Source organism: Saccostrea echinata, unplaced genomic scaffold (genome assembly GCF_033153115.1).
Source record: "Saccostrea echinata isolate AGI-Se365-2 ecotype Australia unplaced genomic scaffold, CSIRO_AGI_Sech_v1 ptg000002l, whole genome shotgun sequence".
Classification (NCBI taxonomy): Eukaryota; Metazoa; Mollusca; class Bivalvia; order Ostreida; family Ostreidae; genus Saccostrea; species Saccostrea echinata.
Window position 1 is genome coordinate 23,238,628 of NW_026889751.1, and position 5,901 is coordinate 23,244,528.

The 5,901-nt window shown below is 36.2% G+C and overlaps 1 long non-coding RNA gene across 2 annotated transcripts; it reads left to right on the forward strand.

The window, feature by feature from the left end:
* The first annotated feature begins 213 nt into the window (after positions 1-213).
* On the forward strand, positions 214-4,901 carry LOC133201720 (uncharacterized). Of its 2 annotated transcripts, none has more exons than XR_009723132.1 (3): positions 214-327; positions 1,147-1,215; positions 4,728-4,901. It is a non-coding gene; the product is annotated as an uncharacterized LOC133201720 (long non-coding RNA). The 2 variants fall into 2 exon arrangements; XR_009723136.1 differs by having other exon boundaries at positions 214-321.
* The last annotated feature ends 1,000 nt before the right edge of the window (positions 4,902-5,901 follow it).

Here is a 5,901-nt window from a genome sequence, read left to right on the forward strand (position 1 = left end):
TAGCTTTCGTTCTAAACCCAGATTTTGGTAAGGATAGTATACCCATACTGCATCACCTATTTTATAGGGATTATGTTGGATTTTTGTATTATACTCTCTTATCAAACTCTGGGAATTTGATTTGATATTTTCCCTTGCAAAATTATAAATTTTGTTCATTTTCTGTGATACATTTTCTAACATTCTCGGAAATTTTGCTTCTTTCAGGGTCAGGCCTTCCAAGTACTAGATCAATAGGGAGTGCAACTTGTCGACCAAAGACCATGTCATTTGGGCTCACCCCCGTGGTTTCGTGTACCGAGGATCTATATGCCAACATGAGTAAAGGTACTAACTCATCCCAATTTTCTGTTTTTTTATCAACAAAAGCTGACGATATATTTTCAATTGTACGATTAGCCCTTTCAATCATCCCGTCAGATTGGGGTCTATAGGGTGAAGTTCGGGTATTCTCTATTCCCAGTAGTTTACACAATTCTTGGAATATAGTAGACTCAAACATCTTACCTTGATCGGAGTGTAATTGCATTGGTACTCCAAAGATAGGTATTATATGTTGCAGTAATTTTTGGGATATTGTAGTAGCCTTTTTATTTTTCATGGGGATTGCATCAACCCATTTTGTGAAGTAGTCTCCTACAACTAACAGGTATGGATTTTTCTTATGAGTAATGGGAAGTGGTCCCAATATGTCTAATGCCCAGCGTTCCATTGGTACCCCAACATTATAAATTTGTAAGGGGGCTTTTGGTAACTTATTGGGAGATTTTCTTGAAGCACAAGTGTCGCATTTTAGTGTCATTAGACATTTTGTACCAAAAAAATTTATCCTGGGCTTTTGATAATGTCTTTTTGTAACCCAATTGTCCCCCAGTAATGCCCCTATGCATTTCATCCAAAACTTTTTTGGCAAAGGAGCTGGGAAGAATTACTTGGAACTTTGGGGTTATGTGTTCCCATTTATGGTATAGAATGTTGTCTTGCCATTTGAGGGAATCAAATCTAACCCAATAGTATTTGCATGTTTCACTCAAATTTGATATAGTTTCCCAAGAAGTTTAACCCACGCTATAACCTTTTTAATATCAGCGTCATTTTCTTGTACTTCTTCTAAACTCTTATTTTGAAATGATGACTGTTTTGTAGGATCTTGAGAAGTAGATGTCAAAGCAGTGTTGTGATTCCCCGATCGGGTGACGACCTGGCATGATTCAGGTATGGCTCTAACATGTTTATTACTAGTGTTGTCAACAGTTTCTGATCCATACTTTGTCTCAGCTCTTATGCAATGTTTGCAATCTAGGTCGACACAAGGTCTACGGGATAGGGCATCTGCATTGTTATGTGTTCGACCTGCTCGATGTTCAATCTTAAAGTCATAGGAGGACAGTGATTCGAACCATCGGGCTAGCAGACCTTCTGGGTTTTTAAAGTTTAATAACCATGTCAATGACCCATGATCAGTTCTGACCTTGAAATGTTTCCCATATAGATAATGATGGAAATGTTTAACTGACTTCATTATTGCTAAAAGTTCTCTTCGGGTTGCACAATAGCGTCGCTCAGTTGAACTAAATGTTTTGCTAAATTAGCTTATGACCTTGACAACCCCATCTTGTTCTTGGGAGAGGACTGACCCTAAACCCGTATTGGAGGCGTCTGTGTCCAGGATGAACAGACCTTCATCCTTTCGGAATGCTAAGATATCAGAGCTAATAAGAGCTCTCTTTAATTTGTCGAATGCATCTTGACAGCTTGGCTCCCAAAAGAATTTTTGATGGGACTCTGTCAACTTATGCAAAGGTTTGGCAATGTCTGCAAATCTATGTACAAATTTCCTGTAATAGGAACAAAGTCCTAAGAAACTTCTTATATCCCTAACATTTTTGGGAATAGGCCAATTTTTTACTGCCTCAATTTTTTATGGGTCAGTTGATACCCCATGTTCATTTACAATATGCCCAAGGAATGAAACTTCCTTTTGTAAAAATGTGCATTTCTTTGGACTCGTTTTCAAATTAGCTTCTTTTAATCTGGTAAAAGCTTGTCTAAAGTTGTAGATGAGCTCATCAAAATTTTTTGAAAGAATAATGATGTCATTAAAATATACTAAGCAGATTTTCCATGATAAGTTAGATAAAACTTTTTCCATAAGCCTTTCAAATGTAGCACCAGCATTGCTAGGTCCGAATGGCATATTTAGAAATTGCCAATGACCACCCCTGGAATTGAAAATGCAGTTTTGGGTTTATCCTCTGGCGACATTTTTACTTGCCAGTACCCACTTTTTAAGTCAACTGTAGATAACCATTTTGACCCAGATAAAGCATCCAAAGTTGCGTCTATTCTGGGAATAGGATAACTGTCTTTATCTGTTATGTCGTTAAGTTTCCTGTAATCTATACAGAACCGGATTGTCCCATCTTTTTCTTAACAAGGACTATGGGAGAACTCCATGGACTGTCAGATGACTCAATAATCTTTTTATCTAAGATATCATTGATTTCTTTTTGTGCTTTTTTAAATTTAGCAAGAGGTATTCGTCTAGGAGGTTGCTTAATGGGTTTTGCATTTCCCGTATTTATAGTGTGTTCTACTAGTTCATTCAGACCCATGTCAGAGAAATCTTTGGAAAAACTATTTTGAAATTCCTAAAGTAAGGCTATGAATTTTTCTTTTTGTTTTGAATCCAAATAATTTGGAAATTTTTTCACACATTTTGGATGTCAATGTTAAGGGAATTTATGGAATGTATACAAGATTCACTTTTTCAATATTGGCAACAACAGTCCTTTTGTAGATCTTAATACTTTGATCATTTAAATTGGTGTACCGTATAGGGATATTTCCCCCGGTATTAACCTTAACCAAAGTTTTGGGAATAAGCACTTCATGCTTCTCAATAAATTTTGTAGTAGGTTCTACAATAGCAATTTCCCCACGAAATAATGGGTTTTCTACTTTCCCAGATGCCACTAACTCACTTTTTGGAGGTATTTCTATATCCTCAGCAATTGTTATTTTGCTAACTGGGTTTTCATTTCTTCTCTATTAAAGCAAGGGATCTCTGTACCCTTGATTTTCAATTTCCTTTTCTTAAGCAATATATCACAAGTTTTTGTTGCCATAAAAATCTATCCCTAATATACAGTCATTAAGGATATCTGCTACCAACACATTGTGAGTAACCGTAACATTTCCCAAGCTTATACTTAATGGGATTTCCACCTAAACTAAAATATTTTGCCCATTTGCCGATGTCAAATTGATAGAAGATGGTGTCAATTTATCTTTACCCAGATTTCTGGCAACACTAGAGCTGAGTACTGTCACACTAGCCCCAGTATCCACTAACATGGATATCAATTTGTTTTCTATTTTCCCTACTACATAGATTCCATCATTCCCAACTTTCACAATGTCATTTATTCTAATTTCTTTTGAATCATTCTTTATTGGAGATCGAATTTCAGTTTCATTTTCAAATTTTTCATTGAGTCTGACTGAACTAGCCTCTTTGCTTAAACTTTTTATTTTCTAATGATGTCGCTTGGGGTCTACCCCAGATTTCTGTCGACATTCGACCCCCGAACCCGACGTGTGGTAGTTTGTTGGATTCTTGTTGTGGGTGAAATTTTGTCGTGAATGATTGACATTGTTATCCCATTTATGATTGGGTTTATTTCCAATATAGGGAGGTCGATTTGGGGGATTGTTGAAATGGGCTCGCTGTCCCTGATTAAACTTTACAAAATTTTGTATCTCTCTTGTAAGCCATCCCCTATAGCTTTCTTGATAGCCCCAACAATATCTGATTCTTGTTCTTGGGTAACTTTTACATTGTTAATTGAGTGAGCCCTTTGGGCGTCAGCTTGTTTGTGGGTTTCGCATCGGATTGTCAATATTGCGGCTTCATTGATGTCCCTTGGTCTCATTTCCGCAATTGCAGGCGCATGTCAGAATCTGTTAGAACATCGATAAAGTGGTCTAGAGCCAAGGTGTTTGTCACAGCTGGGTCTGCTGTTGGATATGCCTTTCTTGTCAGTTTTCTTATTGATTGGGAAAGTTCAGGAATAGATTTATTGTTTCTCCTTACTAAACCCTTTAATTGAGCACGATACATTTCTGACCGTTCTACAGATCCATAGCGGGTATTTAGAGCCCTTACTAAAGATTCAAAATTATGTCGCTGGGATTCATTTACCTCTGTCAAAACTGCTCTAGCCCCAACTGTTAAACTACTTGCAAGGCATAGTGCTTTAGGTTGAGGATCCCAATTATGGAGTGTAGCAAGTATGTTAAATTGTGTCAAGTATTCGTTAAAGTCATCTCTCCCGTCGAAGGTTTGGGGTTTTATGCCAGTGGGAGATTTGGATGCAGGTGCCACATTAGCTAGCCTGGTAGAAACACAGGTATTCTCATTTTGATCTATAAGTTCTGATTTCCCATGGGTAGTTATGGGATTGAAATTTTCTTTTTTTCTTTGTTTGCTCCACAGAGCATACCCATATCTGGATGGTCAATAGGTTCCCCATACCCATTCAGAGATTGGGAAGTGGGTTTTCTACTTATTTCATCTTTTTGTTTGCGTTTCTAAATTTCTGACCATAATCTTTGGGATTCTTGTCTTACTTCATTTATTTGTTGCCCAACTTCATGTTTCATGCATAAAAATTCCTTGTTCATATTGTGCATGGCATTTAACAATTGTTCATTTATGTTTTCAGATTGATGGGTCACTGATGCCTGTTTGGGAGAAGATGAAACATGGTCATCTCTGGATAATCTGGGTGATCCCATACAAGATCTCGGATTAAAAACAATTTCTCCAGAGTCTTCTAAGTTGCCGTTATTTTGGGACATTTTTCTTTTAAATAATTCTTTTACAAAAAAGCGTTCAAATTGGGTCAAATAAAATTTTATAAATGTTAAACTATTTGTTTTCTATCCAAACAAAGTATGGGATTCTAAATTACAATGATCCCACTTCTGACACCAATGTTACGTTTCACCCTTTTTGCTATGAAGTAGGCGATTGTAACTGGTGGGTCTCCCAAGTCTGTATATTAGATAGAAATATAATACCAAATAACTTTTTGTACAAAACTTTTATTAAATTATTTATTTTGTCAAGAATGGATTATTGAGCGGTAATAAATTATAAAAGCAAATATTTCCAATAAATCAATAAGAATGGGATTTTAATATCCCATATGAAGTTTTTCGCAAGTGTGGGAATACCCGATATATGTTTTCTGTGTAGTGTTAACCTATTTAGATTAAATAAATTTTAATTAACAGGCTTCAGTTCCCAATATTCATAAATTAATTTGGGATAAATAAATAAATTAATTAATTACCCATCTGCTCTGAGTTTCCATATTCCCAGTTGTTTAGTCCTCGTCAGTTGAGGCAGCTGAGCAGAATGCTCCAGATGACAGCTGACCGCTGTTTATATCGTATTTCGTTGCTGAAGAAATGACGTACGATCCGCTCCCCTTTCCCGCAATTAGATCTGCACCGGAAGTTTATTGTGCTAAGCGATCTCGATGCAATAAAAACAATGCAAGATCCGCGGGAATTGGAGTTATGTCAGTTGGAAGATCATACGACTGTTTATAATGTCAGAATAACATAAATAGTAGATTACTTACAATGTAATATTTTTGGGAAATGCCTGTTAATGTGTCAATCTTTCGTATAAGATTATTTGTTATCTTAACGTTCCCAACTAATGGAGGAAACTCGGATTGACAACATGTCGATAAAAACAAGTGACATTAAATATTAAAATAATAAATTGTAACATTGGTATGAAAATGAATTTTAGAAATTCACATAATAATTCACACACCCAATCCAGCGGTTTCCATATCAAAATATATGTAGGTATAGGTTTTC